The 17,928-nt window shown below is 34.9% G+C and overlaps 1 protein-coding gene across 3 annotated transcripts in view; it reads right to left on the bottom strand.

The window, feature by feature from the left end:
- Positions 1 to 17,928, bottom strand: part of GABRA3 (gamma-aminobutyric acid type A receptor subunit alpha3) — a 271,576-nt gene that overhangs the window by 234,708 nt on the left and 18,940 nt on the right. For 2 of the 3 annotated variants that reach the window (XM_074391423.1, XM_074391422.1), the window contains one exon: positions 17,450 to 17,537. The exons of the other annotated variant lie outside the window; for it this stretch is intronic. The gene's annotated coding sequence lies outside the window, so the exon portion shown is untranslated. The remainder of the gene's footprint in view (positions 1 to 17,449; positions 17,538 to 17,928) is intronic. 3 annotated transcript variants of the gene reach the window in all.

Raw genomic sequence — 17,928 nt, 5'->3', positions numbered from 1 at the left:
TATGTGAATCTTGCTAGAAGAGATTTCAAGTGATGTCACCAAAAGGATGTGAGGTAATACATATGTTAATTAACCCTATTTAGACATTCCACAATGTATACATATTTCAAAACATCATGTTGTATGCCATACATATGTACATTTTTCATTTCTCAATTAAAAATAAATTAAAAACTTGTCAAGCTTAACATTTATTTTAAAATGCTTGCAATTATATTTTGAAAAATGCTATGAGAAGTTATTCCACCTAATAATGAACAACAAATACTGTAAATCTATAGAAATGAAGCATTGTAGTACTAGAATATTTGTGTGTCATTATGTGTATGCACAAAAACACTGGTGATAGGGGTTGCCTCCTCAGAGGGGAACTGGTAAACACTTGGGCAAAAATGGTAAAGATATTTACTTTTCCCTGTAGACAATTTTGTATTGAATTATGACCCTTGTGCATGAATTAGTTATTTTTTAAAATCTGAAAAATTTAAAGTTTGTTACTGAGGTAAAAATGGAAAAAGAATGAGTGAAATTAAATCAAGGTTTCCAGAAACAGATTTATATGCATACAGGAATTTAGAGTAAGGTGAAAAAACAATTTATGATCAATGAGGAAATTATGAACTATTCAATAATTTGGACTGCACAATTGTATCCTTTTAGAAAATAAAGTCAGGTCTTTATCCACAATGGAATGAAATGCTGCTAAATATGAAAAACAAATACTGAATATATTAAAATATATAGGAGCATATTTTTACGAACTTGGGAAAGATAAGGACATTTATGTACACTTTAATTTTACACTTCTCTGTAACAAAAAGAATCAATAAAATAAGAGCCAAGCAACAGACTAGGGTTTAGAAGAAAATATTAACATTCTTGATATATGAGGAGCTAAAATGAATCAGTAATTAAAATATCAAAGAAAATACAGGACGCGTGCACACGAATGTTCACTGCAGCACTGTTTACAATAGCAAAGACCTGGAACCAACCAAAATGCCCATCAGTGATAGACTGGACAGGGAAAATGTGGCACATATACACCATGGAATATTATGCAGCCATCAAAAATGATGAGTTCATGTCCTTTGTAGGGACATGGATGAACCTGGAAACCATCATTCTCAGCAAACTGACACAAGAGCAGAAAATCAAACACCGAATGTTCTCACTCATAGACGGGTGTTGAACAACGAGAACACATGGACACAGGGAAGGGAGCACTACACACTGGGGTCTGTTGGGGGGAAATAGGGGAGGGACAGCGGGGGGTGGGGAGTTGGGGAGAGATAGCATGGGGAGAAATGCCAGATATAGGTGATGGGGAAGAAGGCAGCAAATCACACTGCCACGTGTGTACCTATGCAACAATCTTGCATGTTCTTCACATGTATCCCCAAACCTAAAATGCAATTAAAAAAAAAGAATGTTAAGTTTTGCCTATGCTAATAACTTTGATTGTTTTTAAGATTACTCTTGAAACCATTGAAGCCTTTCAAGTGGTGGGGGAGCTGCTGACAAATCAGATTATGAAATGCTAAACTTGGCTACACTGTGTAGGATGAATTAGAAGGAAACAACAATAGATTCCAGAAAATCAGTTAGTACAGTGTCATATACAAAGTAAGTGCTTAGTAAATATTTGTTGTGTGATTAAGGCTTTAGAAGTGGCGAAGGGTGAGTTTGTGATGGCTTGAACTAGGGTTGTGGTGAAACATGAAGAGAAACAAACATTTTTGAGAAAGTGTCAGGGAGTAAAACTGATAAAAAATTAGATGAAGTAGACATGGGGGCTGCTGGAGAGGGAGATGTGAAAGATAACTTGTAGGTTTCTGATCCTGCAGTTGGGTAGATGATGGTACTGTTCACTGAGATAGGGAATGATGGAAGAGTATTTGATTTTGGAAGAATGCTGGGATCTAGAGAAAATTAATTCAGTCAAATAGTTCTGAAATAAAATGAGAAATAAATATATACAACAAAAAATTGCTCTTATCACAATTCCTATGAATTGTTGTTTTCCCACAACCCTAAAATTGCTAACTTTTAATATATTAGTTATCCTCCCACAGTTTTAAAATGTTGTTTTAGTGTGTATTTTTCTGATTGCTATTAAGGTTGAATATATTTTTACGTTTGTTATCCATTTGTAATGTTCCCTTGGTAATTATTTATCCACATCCTTTGTTCAACTTTGTGTTTTCTTTTTTTTTTTAATTGCATTTTAGGTTTGGGGATACATGTGAAGAACATGCAAGATTGTTGCACAGGTACACACGTGGCAGTGTGATTTGCTGCCTACTTCCCCATCACCTATATCTGGCATTTCTCCCCATGCTATCTCTCCCCAACTCGCCACCCCCCGCTGTCCCTCCCCTATTTCCCCCCAACAGACCCCAGTGTGTAGTGCTCCTTCCCTGTGTCCATATGTTCTCATTGTTCAACACCCTTTTATGAGTGAGAACATTCGGTGTTTGATTTTCTGCTCTTGTGTCAGTTTGCTGAGAATGATGGTTTCCAGCTTCATCCATGTCCCTACAAAGGACACGAACTCATCGTTTTTGATGGCTGCATAATATTCCACGGTGTATATGTGCCACATTTTCCCTGTTCAGTCTATCTTCGATGGGCATTTTGGTTGGTTCCAGGTCTTTGCTATTGTAAACAGTGCTGCAATGAACATTCGTGTGCACGTGTCCTTACAGTAGAACGATTTATAATCCTTTGGATATATACCCAGTAATGGGATTGCTGGGTCAAATGGAATTTCTATTTCTAGGTCCTTGAGGAATCACCACACTGTCTTCTACAATGGTTGAACTAATTTACACTTCCACCAACAGTGTAAAAGTGTTCCTATTTCTCCACACCCACTCTAGCATCTGTTGTCTCTGGATTTTTTAATGATCGTCATTCTGACTGGCATGAGATGGTATCTCAATGTAGTTTTGATTTGCATTTCTCTAATGACCAATGATGATGAGCATTTTTTCATATGTTTGTTGGCCTCATGTCAGGCCAATTTTCCCCCACCACACCCCAAAGTACCTGCCATCACCATCACCAACTGCCTGGTATAAGCTGTTTTTATCATTCATCTTTACTACTATAATATGCTTTTGGTGTCCCAAAGTGGCTTTATTTAAATGTTTGTTTTGTTTTTACTTTTTGTTGGGCAATAATTTCAAACTTCCAAACAAATTCCAGAAACAGAATATACCCTTTGTCCATATTCAAATTTGTTGACATTTGTCACATTGTACCTCTATACCTATAAATACTTCATTGTACGTTTTCCTTTTCTTTCTTTCCTTTTTTTTTTTTCTGAGCCAAGATTTCATTCTGTCACCCAGGCTGGAGTGAAGTAGCACAATCATGGCTCACTGCAGCCTTAACCTCCCAGGCTCAAGTAATTCTCCCACCTCTGCCTCCTGAGTTGCTGGGTATAAAGTATGCATCATCATGCCCAGCTAAGATTTTTATTTTTTATGGAGACAGAATCTTGTTATGTTAGCCCAGACTGGTATCAAACTCCTGGACTCAAGCAATCCATCTACCTCAGCCTGCCAAAGTCCTGGGATTACGAGTGTGAGCCACCATGCCTGTCTTGTATTTTTCTAAAGAATAATATCTTACTTATACATAACCCACCTATATACAATGACCAAAATCAATAGGTTTATCATTGATACAGCACCATAATCTAACCTAGAATCCAATTGTCCTAATGGATTCTAAGTTTCACCAATTGTCCTAATAACGCTACACTCTCTATAGTGATTTTTTACCAGTCTAGGTAAATGTGTGATCCAATGTAGGATCACATATTTAGTTATCATATCTCTTTAGTCTCCTTTACTCTGGAACATTTCCCCAATTTTTCTTTGTCTTTCATTAAAATGACATTTTTGAAGAGAAAAGAATGTCCCACAGTCTGAGTTTGCCTGATGTTTTCTCATAATTAAACTAGGGTTATGGGTTTGGAGCAAGAACACTATGTAAGTAATTTTGTGTCCTTACTGCATCACATCAGGAGACACACGATTTTTTTTTTATGTTGTGATGTTATGTTTGATCAATTGTCTAAAATGATGATTTTAAACTGCTGTTCTCACTTCTGTTTATACTCTGTCAGCTGCAGGAGAGTTGTCCTGATCTGCTCCTCTATTCCTATCCTGTCCTCTTTCCTTGATGTACTTCTTGAACAAAACATGTTTCTTCCTATCTGAGAGCCCATGTGTATGCCTAGAAAACTCTTCCTCATCTAAATTTGCATGACAGGCCCCTTTTCATCCTTTAGGTCCAAGTTAAGTAGTATCTTTTTAGAAATACCACCTCTTCTGCTTTCCACTGCCACAGAACTTAGCGGGTTTCCTTCCTATGACTTCTTATAATTCCCAATTATTTATTTATGTATCTAAACTTATAATGTCTATCTTCCCCGACTAAACTATAAATTCCACAAAAGCAAGATCTTTTTAAAAAAATTTTTTTTGGTTTTTTGTTTGTTTGTTTGTTTGTTTTTTTAACTCTTGTATGATCTTTTTACATAGTGCCTGGTACATCAGCAATCAATAAATATTGGTTGCGGAAATGAGGAGCTATTATTATTTAAGTCCATCCAAGAAAGGTCAGATTCTCTCCCTTAACTCAGAAACTGGCATTTTAAGACACAGCCAAGAGTAAAGGAAACACTTTTGAGTTACACAGAAACCAAGTTCAAATCCCAGATCAGAATAACTTAGACTTGCTGAGGCTTGATTTCCTCATATGCAAACAGTGGATACCATCACCTATCTCACTGGGTGGGTAGGATTAAAATCTTGTAAAACAAACTAGAATCATGTTTAGTATGTAAAGGAAGCTGCATTTGTGATAGACAGAGCTAATCTCCTTTCTGGATTAAGAGATTTTCAGTCTTTACAAGAAGCACTCTTACAATCCTATTGCTTAGTTTTCTATGCATTCACAAGCACAGGTGAATTGATTAATTTATAAGATAACTGAAGTCTCTAACAGTCAACACATCATACTCAGGTCTACGCTAGACCCAATTCTGTGGTGGGCATGGTAAAATTCTATCTAAATTCTAAGAATTCCCCTAATGAAAATCAGTTTCTCAAAACAGGTAGGTATACCTCTGCTATACTTTCTCTGTCACTTCCCTTTCTCTGTACTTTGTTCTTATTCTAAGTGGTTTTGCATTAGTTATTTCCATGTGACTGAGTTTATCTCCTACTAGATTTTGGCAGAATAATAATAGTGAGGCAATAATGATAACCACAAATATGTCTATAACACTTAACTATCATATTTCATCTAAGTTGCCACAAATTTTCAGATACAACAATATTTTTATGCCACTAGCACATTAAATGTGCTGCCAACAGGTGCAGTGGCTCAGGTCTGTAATCCCAGCACTTTGGGAGGCCGAGGCAGGCAGATCATGAAGTCAAGAGACCAAGAGCATTCTGGCCAACATGGTGAAACCCCATTTCTACTAAAACTACAAAAATTAGCTGAGTGTAGTGGCGTAAGCCTGTAATCTGAGCTATTCGGGAAGCTGAGGCAGGAGAATCATTTGAACCCAGGAGGCAGAGGTTGCAGAGAGCCAAGATTGTGCCACTGAACTCCAGTGTGGCAATAGAGTGAGACTCCATCTCAAAAAATAAAAATAAAATAAAATAAAATAAAAGTGTTGCCAAATAGACAATGATATGTTATTGATAGCTAAGACTCATCCTGATTTGGGAAATATTAAAATATGGAAAGAAACTGGGCTTCTTAAAATAGATGAAACATGATCTGTGTTAAGCACTGTTCTAAGCACTTTACATTTATTAAGTCATTTAACCCTCACAACAACCCTATAATGCAGGTGTGTTATGCTGTCTCTTGATTACTGTTCTCCACCTCCTTTGGCAGCATCATACATGAAGTCATCATTATTATTTATCATCACCTAATTCTCCCTCCATATCTATTTTTGATTTCTTTGACAAGGAATCCATTGCCTGCTGTCAGAATTGCTTTGAAATATGCAAATTTGGCCAGGCGCGGTGGCTCAAGCCTGTAATCCCAGCACTTTGGGAGGCCGAGGCAGGTGGATCACGAGGTCAAGAGATCGAGACCATCCTGGTCAACATGGTGAAACCCCGTCTCTACTAAAAATACAAAAAATTAGCTGGACATGGTGGTGTGTGCCTGTAATCCCAGCTACTCAGGAGGCTGAGGCAGGAGAATTGCCCAAACCCAGGAGGCAGAGGTTGCGGTGAGCCGAGATCGCGCCATTGCACTCCAGCCTGGGTAACAAGAGCGAAACTCCGTCTCAAAAAAAAAAAAAAGAAATATGCAAATTTTACTATATTATTTCCTGTTTAAAATCCTTTAATGACTCCTCTATGACCTTGGAATAAGGCCTAAACACTGTATATATTCTGTATCAATATTCTTGCATCTTACTCCCTACACTCCAGCCATACTGACCTCTTACTTCCTAGAATATGACATGAATTTTTCCATTATCAGGGCCTTCATGCAACCTTTTCCCTTTGCTTGGAATGTTTTCTTACCCATCTGTATCCCTATCACTACTGAAATGGCAAACAGCTATAGATCTTGACATTTCTAAGCTTCAGAATTACTTCATTAAAGAAAATTTACCTGTCATGTTCCCCACTAACCTAGGTCTGCTTTTTAATTTCTTTATAACACTTTCTGCTACTTCTCCAGCATTCAGCTCACCAAAAAATTATTTGTTCAAAGTATGCCTTCCCTTTTAGACTGTGAACTCCAAAAAAGCAGGGGCCAGGTCTATCTGAGTCACCATTATATCCTTAACTTCTAGCACAGTCAGCTGATATATTTCACATACTCAATAAATAGATGCTAAAAAGAAAACTTAAACTTCCTGTTTCTCACCATGAAAACAAGAACTTCTCAAGAAAGAGGTTCATGAAGTGGAATAAATTTATCTGAGAAGTTCTACAGAGATCAATAACACAAGTTCTAATAAGCAAACATTGAATTTGTCAGTTCTGGCTACAACATCTACGGCCAAATCTTTGCTGAGGATTCAGCACACCAAAATACCTGGAGAGCTGTACCCATCCATCTATATTGCTTATATGACCCAAAACATATTTTTGTGAGAATACAGATAATAGCCGAAAATATTCTTGTACTTGCCCCTGCAACGTACTTAGCAAAGCAATGACGCCACTTAGAGATTCACAAACCTACCAATTAGAAACAGTAATTTAAGACGTAAATCACCAAGGAAGGAGATACACTCTGTCTCATGTGTACAATCTCCTCAGGCTGCTGGCCCCATATACAACTGGCCCCATCCTAACAGTGCACTGACTCATAGTCCCTTCTAACTCAGCACCCAGATTCCAAAACATGCACCCTGAAGACAGTGACTCAGAGCCCTAGCTGGTATGCTGTGGTGACCCTCCTCTCATCTAAAGAGCTACTCTCGATAGTAGCCTATGGGGCTGCAGTCAGACAGATGAAGCTGTACACTAAAGAGTAACTGCAGATTTGTAGTTTGTACCCAGGGTACAGGAGGAGCTATAAACAGGAATGTGCAATGTGCATAGTTCAGGCATCCTGCCTTTATCTAAAAGTGGGGAATCTGCAGACTAGACAAAAAAAAAAAAAAAAAAATAGAGGAAGGTTGCATTGATATGTACCAAACAGACTCAGAAAGCAAGAGGAAATTACTCCACAAGTAAAGGTGACAGTGAGTTCTAAAATTGAATATTTACTTATTTCTGCTTGAGTGCTAATGCAGCTGGAATGCCACTTGTACAATGAGATGCTTTTTTTTTTTTTTTTGCAAACATTTGCCAAGCATACACCCACTACCCAAGAGCAAGAGAGTTTTTTTTCTCAAGCTAGTCCCGGCTGAAAACTGAGAAAGATGGATTGAAAGCAAGTGAGAAATAGAAGAAAAACAATAGACTACTGAAAATGAAGAACTCACTTAATGGGTCACCAATGTGGAAAGCAAAGAAAGAAAATGCAATGATTGAATAGGGAATCTCAGCCCAAAAACACAGCCAAGCTCTTGTGTCACTGGAATAAAGCAGAATAATAGATTAAATAAGAAAGAATTAAATTAAAGGAGAGTTAAGAACGATATCTGAGTCCACATAGGTGAATGAGACAGATCAGGAAAACTGGTAGGAAATATATTTAGAAAAATAAATGCAGGGAAATTATAAGTTCAGCCACACAAGTGTTTGCTAAATATTCCATCCACTACTTCTATTAATCTACTTCCAATAAACCTCTCAAACCCATCCTCCCTCCCTCTCTCTCTCTCTCTCTCTCTCTCTCTCTCTCTCTCTCTCTCTCCTCTCTCTCTCTTTCCAGATACCATTTTAGCCAAAGTAACATTACTGGCCTCACATTCACTTCAGCTACCCTTCTGCAGCATTCATGTATTCTTCAGACAGCAACCAGAGGGGGCCATAAAATGCAAATCAGATTGCTTTACTCCCTTGCTTAAAACTATTCAAAGGTTCCCTACTGCTCTTGGGGAAAAGACTAAACCCTTGAATTTGGCCTAAAGGTCCTTTAAGATCTAGCCAAATCCTATTTCTCCACCCTCAACTCATACTGCTCACTGACAGTGCCACATCAGCCCCCTTCCACCACCTCCAATTCAATGGCAGCATGCCTTCTCACCTTAGAGATGACTTCAAACCATTGCAAAACCTCCATTAGCCCCATTCATTTCTCCTGAAACAATCAGAACCATTGTCTTCAACCCAAAAATAGTTGTTTCATCATCTAATTTTCCTATTTCCATTTAAAGTTCAAACACCAATCTGGCAACCATGACTTTTTTCACACTCCCATCCTCTCTTCCTCCCATCTGTCACAATAAGACTCTCCTGCTGAGGTAACCATTGACACTCACCTGACCTATAAAAATTCCTTTGATACCTATGGGGGCCCTTGCTGTAGGCAAGTTCAATGTTCCTGATCTCAGAGTCATAAACACCTGCCTGCTTAACCTCTTCTGAGTGAATCCATATCTCTGTTGCTTCACAACATACACTGATTCTCAGATACATGAATGTTGCAATTTATGATTACAGATTAAGCACAGGAAACTAATCAAAGAGAATTCTTAATAACTAAGCCCCCAAATGGTGAGTAGCCATTATTTGAAGGAGAATTTATTACCCATCTAAAACTGCTGAAGGACCATCATGTCAAGTTAGTAATCTGAGTTCACACAAAATCCTCCTCTCTCAGCTTCAAATATAGAATATAGGGATGATAACTAAATCATAAAATATATAATAAAAAGTAAAAACACAATCACAATTGTTAAAAATAAAATAAAAATACGTCTATACAGCTGAAACGGAAAAATAAACTTAGCAATAGGCTGTGGATGGGGTTGAAGAGGATAAAACCACTTACCCACTGGGAAACAGGAAGAGGCAGCCAGAAGTTCAACTACTGTGGCATAACATAAACCAATAATATTGAATATATGGAAGGGTAGCAAAGCCGGATCATTGCAGAAAACCAAAAGATGAGGCAGGTACTCGTAGGCAGAATAACTCTAAAAATGCTATAACCCACACTGGAAGCTGAGACTGGCAACTGGGGTGTTGCCCAGGTAGGCAGTAGAGATAATTATGCAACTAAGACTTGCATTATGCCAAGCACTGCCTCAAAAACTTGACCTTTGATATCTTCAAGGAATAAAAGCCCCAAACTGACAACATAAAAAGTGCTTCTGAACTGGAGGCTGATCAAATAAAACCTGATCCAGCCAGACTTAGGGGAGCAAGTATAGCAGAAGGAAAAACCACAGATTTTCCCATTTGAGGTAAGCTTACAGCAAACTAGAATTTCAAAACCTATAAAAAATTATCTTAAAAGAAGAGTAAACAAATTCAACATATGTGAACTTACAGTCCCAGAGAAATACAGCAATTTGAAAAGAACTTCAAAGTGAATGCTTAACATCCTTAAATAACTAAAAGAACAAGATCTATGAAAAGCAAGAACAAGAGGTTATAAAATGAAAAAGATGTGAATCAGAATGGTGGATATTAAAAAATAAAAATGCTGCAAATTAAAGCTATAGACTCTGCAATAAAAATTGAAAAGACAACATAAACCCTACATTTGATATGGCTAAGGAAAGAATTAATGAATTTTAAGATATTTCTAAGGAATGGGCTCAGAATAAAACATTTAAGAGATATGTATTCATATATATATATTCATACATATATATTCATACATATATTCATACATATATTCATCCATACATATGTATTCATACATATATATACATGACAGAAATATATACATGTATCCATGTGTGTATGTGTACACACACACAAAATTTAAACCATAATATAGGAATGCTGGCAAAAGAAAGATACTTGCATACATACTAAACTAAAAGAGTTTACAAATTTAAACAATAACTACAAAAATCTATAAACTATAAAATTTCTAAAAATCTTGAATCCCTCCCACTTAGTTGACCAAACATATGCATTTGTTTTTTCATCATCTTAAAACCCCATTAAAGTGCTAGTAAAAATACGTATTATAATTCACAAATCAACAAGGATAAAAAGAAAAGAAAGATGAGACTGAAAACACAACATATCATAAGACACTTTCAACCTATTTATCACTCAGAACACAAGAAACTGGGTCAGTATCTTCCAAAAAAGATACTTAGAATATCCATTTCTATTGAAACGTCTCAGTTTAAGGGAAAGGACCTAAAGATATTGACACTGTAGTTCTCAGTAAAACAACTTCAACAGATAATATGCCACTCACTCAGCAGTTCTAATCAGTATTTTCTTTCTTTTTCAACTTTTGTTTTAGGTTCAGGGGTTACAGGTACAGGTTTTTGGAACAGGTAAACTGTGTGTGTTGCTGGTGTTTAGTGTACAAATGATTTCATTACCCAGGTGGTGAGCATAGTAACCAATAGGTAGTTTTTTGACCCTCACCCTCCTCCTACCCTCCAAACTCAAGTAGGCACCCATGGCTATTTTTCCCCTCTTTGAGGCCATGTGTACTCAACGTTCAGCTCCTACTTATAAATAAGAACAGTTTGTATTTGGTTTTCTGTTTCTGTATTAATTCGCTTAGAATTATGATCTCTAGTGGCATCCATGTTGTTGCACAGTACAGGATTTCCTTCTTTTTATGGTTGCGTAGTATTACATGGTGAATATATACCACATTTTCTTTATCTAATCCACCATTGATGGGCATCTAGATTAATTCCACATCTTTGTTACTGTGAATAGTGCTGTGATGAACATATGAGTACATGTGTCTTTGGGATAGAATGATTTATTTTCCCTTGGATATATACCCAGTGATGACATTGCTGGGTCAAATGGTAGTTCTATTCTAGGTTCTTTGAGGAATCTCCAAACTGCTTTCCACAGTTGCTGAACTAATTTACATTCCCACCGGCAGTGTATGAGCTCTCTCTTTTCTCCACAACCTTGCCAACATCTGTTATTTTCTGGCTCTTTAATAATAGTCATTCTGACTGGTGTGAGATGGTATTTCATTATGGTTTTGATTTGAATTTCTCTAATGATAAGTGATGTTGAGCATTTTTTCATATGCTTGTTGACCACATGTATGTCTTCTTTTGAGAAGGATCTGTACATGTCATTTGCCCATTTTTAATAAAGTTATTTTTATTATTTTTGCTTCTTGATTTGTTTAGGTTCCTTATCAATTCTGGATATTAGACCTTTGTTGAATGCCTACTTTGCAAATTCCAATCAGTTTTTAATGTTCCACATTTACATAGGAACAAATAACCCAGGAACACAGGACCCATGAGGAAAGCCTCCAACATGGAAAATAAGCAAGGAAACAAAATGTCTGAAAAAGAAATTTGGAGAGAAAAGAAGGAAAGAAGCATAAAAAGTTATATCATTAATAGCATCAGAGATCACACTATTGCATTTATAAAAAAAAAAAAAAAGAACAAGTTGCCATAAAAGAAGGAAATTCAAAGGATATATATTTTTTAATCATTAGAATGTAAAATCATAATACAGGAAATGCACAACTGTATGTAAGTATTGGGAGATAAAGTTGAAGATATCTTCCAAAATATAGAGCATTTAGATCATGAGATGAACAACAGAAAATGTTAGAAAATAATAAAATCAACCTAGTAGGGCCAATATTAAAATACTAGGAGGGAAAGGGAGAGAGATAGATAGGAACAAAGTGATAGTGTGAGGGTGAGTAAATGAGAGGGTAACAAAGAATAGCAATGAAATATTTTTTTTTAAATCCCTAGGCCTTTTTTTTAAAGTCAACTGATTATCAGCACAATGGATGAAAATACATTCACAAGAACCTACAACAGTGTTAGAACACAACAGATGAAAAGAATATCTTACATGTTTCAAGAGAAAGAAAGACTAAATTGAGCACAAATGTTCAACAATAATTTCAGACTTCCTAACAGGTACTCTGGAAGCTAGAAGGTAGTGGAGCAATGTATTCAACTCAAGAGAAACAGGAAGGAAATCTAAGGATAGTGATGGAGATTCCAGGATGATATCTATGAACAAAGCAGAGAGAGAAGCTCTTTACTCTTCTGCTCTTCTGCTCTTACTCTTCTACTCTTTACTCTCTTTACTCTTCTTTACTCTTCTGCCATATTATATAAATTGTAATATGGCAGAAGAGTAAAGAAACAATTTCAATAAGATAAAACTAATAAAATATCTTTTATGTCTGTGTTTACTGAGAAGACATGTCAACACTGGAAGAGAGTTTGAGATTGAAGTAGCAGTAAGTACATAAATGATAGGCACATTTTAAAAAGACAATTATTCCAATGAAAACAAAACTAAACTTTGCACAGAAAATGAAAAGTAACACTATTATATAGGGTAGGCAGAATAATGGCCTTCCAAAGATGTGAATGTCCTAATCCTCAGAACCTGCAAGTATGTTATGCTACAGGACAAAAAGGAATTAAATAGCAGATGGAATGAAGGAAGCTGATCAGCTAACCTTATAATATATTACTTAGGATTATCTGAGTAAACATAATGTAATCACAAGGGTCCTTAAAAGCGGAAGTGGGAGGCAGAAAAGTCAGTGTCAGAGTGATATAATGTGAAAACAACTTGCCTGGTCATTGCTGCCTTTAAAATGGAAGAAGGGACTAGGAACAAAGGAATGCAGGAAGTCTCTAGAAGCTGGAAAAGTCAAGCAAACAAGTTCTTTTCAGAGCTTCCAAAAAGGAACAGAGCCCTGCCAACATCTTGATTTTAGTCCTGGAAAACCAGCAAAACTGTTTAAAAAATGAATTTGTGCTGTTTTCAGTCACTAAGTTTGTGGTAATTTGTTATAGCAGCAATGAGAAACTAATACAACATGTTATCTGGCTCAGCTATAAGTGGCATTGATATGATCATAATAACATAAACAAAAAATTAAATCAATGTCATACTGAAATTAAAAGAGTATGGGTGTGGGAGAAAAAACATATATGTAGAGGAGATTTCAAAGAATCTGAATACTTATCTTCCAGAGTAGGAACTTAATACATTTGCATAAATATTTAAAATTAAGATGGATCAGTATATGCATGTTATTTAGAAATAGGGTATAGATACCAAAAGAATAATCTGAAATGGTTGAAAATGGTTGCTTCTATAAAGCTGGGCAGGGATTTGCTGTTGTTTTTAATAAATAATGAAGAAACATTTGATTTTAAATTAAGACCTCACATACTTTTAACAAAAAGCAAAACTTTTTAAAAATCATATGCTTTTAACAAAAAAACAAAATGTTTTTGAAATCATAAGAGAATATTATGAATAACTTCAGTCATTACATTAAAAAACTGAAAAAATGGACAATTTCTTAGGAAAACAAATTGCAAATAGCAAACAAAAAACAAAACTAATGGATTTGAACAGAAATTGAACCAGGAGATTAACTATCAAATCTCCCTCCTCACACTTTGCATGTAATAAAAAAAGAATGGGATCACAGCAGTATCCAAAATCAGTTTTATTACACTATAAAAATAAAGTTAATTCTTATCTTCTGCAAACTGTTCCAGAAACTGAAAAAAGATGAAAGCTATACAAACTACTTTTTAGCTTAATGCAATATTCATATCAAAAGTGAACAGTATTGGTAATACCAACTTAAGAACATAGATGCAGTTTTTTGAAGAGGAAACAAATAAATCTAGTCACATACAATCTGCAATAAGGTAGATTTTTCTCAGAAATGAAAGGACAGTTTAATATTGAATAATCAATGCAATTCACAATTCCAAAAAAGGAGTTGATTTACCAACAGCAATTTTTAAAATAGATTATTAACATATTTTTAAAAAAGTATAGGAGCATTTCAATAGATGAAGAAAAAATTATGCAATGAAATTTTCCTCTCATTCATGGTAGAAATCTTAGCAAATTAGAAATACAATGAAACTTATTTTATCCGATGAAGAATATCTACCGTGAAACCTAGAGCAAATGTCATATACAATGGAGACACATTAGAAACAATCTCACTCAAGACAGAAACAAGAAGACTTCCCCGTCCCTATCAGTAATCAATGTTTTATTGTATGTCTTAACCAAAATAACAAGAAAAGAAATTATACCTTAACATAAGAATGTTAAAATGTTAAAAGGCAAAATTGTTCTAATTTGTCGGAGAAAAGAAAAAAAAAGAAAATTCAAAAGAACCAACAAATTATAAGAATGAGTAAGAAGTTTCAAGGTTACTAATGAGGATGACAGGTTGATGGGTGCAGCAAACCACCATGACACGTGTATACCTATATAATAAACCTGCATTGTTCTGTACATGTACCCCACAACTTAAAGTATAATTCAAAAATAAGAATTTTCAAGGTTACCAGATACAAAACCAACTTACAGATATCAATTAGAAAATGTAATAGAAAAAAATTCTAATTTAAATGGCCACAAAACAAAAATATAATTATCAAAAAACTATGTAATGCAGCTTAAAAAGTGCAGATAGGGATAGTTATAGCATTAAATCTTGTATTAGATGAGAAAAACTCAAATCAATGGTTTAAGATTCCACTTTAAGACACATGCAAATGAAAAGCAAATTAAAGTTAAAGCAAACGAAATGAAGGAAATAATCAAAATAAGATCAGAATTCAATGAAATATAATGAAGGAAGACAATCAATGAAACTAAGAGCTGGTTCTTTGAAAATATAAATAAAATTAGTAAGCTTTTACACAGATAATGAGAAAAAAGAGGAAACATTACCATTATTAGAAATGAAGACAAGTGGGTCACTACAGATCTTACAAAAACTCAGAGGATAGTAAGAAAATATTATGAACAAATTCATGAAAATGAATTTAATAATGTAAATGAAATAGGCAAAATATTTGCAAGACATAATACTAACTCTCACTTGAGAAGAAATAGACAACCTGTATAGCTTTCTATCATTAAATATATTAAATTTACAGTTAAATTCACACTTAAAAACCTTGGCTTAACTGGTGAAATACACCAAGCATGACAGTGAATACTGAGTGTCAACTTGATTTTATTGAAGGATGCATGGTATTGATCCTGGGTGTGTCTGTGAGGGTGTTGCCAAAGGAGATTAACATTTGAGTCAGTGGACTGGGGAAGGCAGACCCACCTTTAATCTGGTGGGCAAAATCTAAATCTAATCAGTTGCCAGCGAATATAAAGCAAGCAAAAAAATGTTAAGGGGTAAGACTGGCCTAGCCTCCCAGCCTACATCTTTCTCCCATGCTGGGTGCTTCCTGCCCTCAAACATTGAACTCTGAGTTCTTTAGTTTTGAGACTCGGACCGACCTGTCTTGGTCCTCAAGCTTGCAGACAGTATATTGTGGGACCTTGTGATCATGTAAGTTCATACTTAAGAAACACCTGCCTGACTAATACATCAAGTACTTAAGGAAGAAAGAATATTAATTCTACATAAACTGTTTCATAAAAGAGGGAAAAAACGCTTCTCGACTCATTTTATGAGACTAGAGTGACTCTTTGCCAAAACCAAATAAATGCATTGCAAGAAAAGAAAATTAAAGACCAACATATCTAATGAATGCAGACACACACACAAAAAAGCCTTAAATAAAATAGTAACAAATTAAACCCAAATATATATCAAGAATAATATATCATGACCAAATAGATTGGTACTATGGGAATTGGTAGAGTGGTTCAACACTTAAAAGTCAGTCACTTAGAAAGGTCATTTCAATAGATAATAGAAAAAAATTCAGGATCATGAACATAAATTCACGAAAAAATTCCTCACCAAACTATGGATAGAAGGGAACTCCCTCAAACTTATAAAAGCTGGCACCACAGTTAACAGTGAAAGACTGAATATTTCCTGCAATAAAATGAAGATCAAAGCAAGAAGATCTGCTCTAGCCACATCCATTCAACATTCTACTAGAGGTCCTAACCAGTTCAAATAGAGCAAAAATAAAATAAAATAAACACAGCAAGAAGAAATGATACAATTTGGAAAATAGGAATTAAAACTGTGTTTACTACCAGACAGCATAATTATCTGCATAGAAAATACCAAGAATCTAAAAACAAACAAAACAGCTACTAGAACTATTAAGTTTTGTAAGGTCATAAAATACAGTATCAATATACAAAAATTAATTGTATTTCTATACACTAATAATAAATATCAGAAGTTAAAATGTATAAAAAATACCATTTATAATAGCATCAAAAAGCATGTATTATTTAATATAAATTTCACAAAATATATGCACGACCTATACACTGAAATATACAAAATATTGTTAAGAGAATTTAAAGAAAAAATAAACAATAAAAAATTATACCATCTTAATAATCAGGAGACTCAAGATAGTTAAGATTTCATTTCTTCCCAAATTGATCCATAGATTTAACCCAATCCTAATAAAACTTTCAGTAGCATTTTTGGAGGAGAAAGTGAAAAGTAGATTTATCAATTTATCTAGAAATACAAAGGATCTAGGATAACCAAGAACACATTTTAATTTTTTTCAAAAATATTTTTTAAATGAAGAACAAAGTTAAAGGATCCAAAATGCTTTATTTCAAGATTTACTATAATGTTATTGCAGTTTTTAAACCTCAACAATGTTAACAGTTTGGAGCAGAGCAATACTTTATTGTTCGAGTAGCTGCCTGGCCTGTAGCCGTAATATGCCAGGAGCATGTCCCTCCAGTTATGGCAACAAAACTGTTTCTACACATTGCCAGATGTCCCTGGGGGGAATATTGCCCCAGTTGAGAACCATTGAACTATAATAATTGATACAGTGTGTTAGTTTCAAGGTTACACAAATAGATCAAATATACAGAATAGAGTCCAGAAGTGGATCCATCCATACCTGGTCAGTTGATTTTGGACAAGGGTGCCAAGGTAATTCAATGAGCAAAAGATAATCTTGTCAACAAATTAAACTGGAAAAATTGGACCTACATAAGAAAAAAATATATTATATATGCCTGTAACATCACCTTGCCACAAAGACAAAAGTCATCTAAACATGCACCAAAGACATAAATCTAAGAACGGAAACTACAAAACTCTAGAACAAAACAAGAGAGGATTATTTTGAACTTAGTTAAGGCAAAGACTTCTTAGAATACAAAAGGTGCAAGTCATAATAGAAAATCCATTAAGACAATGAAAAGAAAAGCCACAGAAGGGCAGAAAATATTTTCAAAACACATATCTTTTAAAGAATTTGTATTATATTTAATATTATATACTGTGTTATATAATGACCCAATAATGAGAACACAAATATACCAATTTTAAAATGGGCAAACAATTTGAATGGACATTTCTCCAAATTAGACAGAT

The sequence above is a fragment of the Saimiri boliviensis genome, chromosome X (genome assembly GCF_048565385.1).
Source record: "Saimiri boliviensis isolate mSaiBol1 chromosome X, mSaiBol1.pri, whole genome shotgun sequence".
In the NCBI taxonomy this organism is placed as follows: Eukaryota; Metazoa; Chordata; class Mammalia; order Primates; family Cebidae; genus Saimiri; species Saimiri boliviensis.
This window is presented reverse-complemented; position numbering and strand designations above follow the sequence as displayed.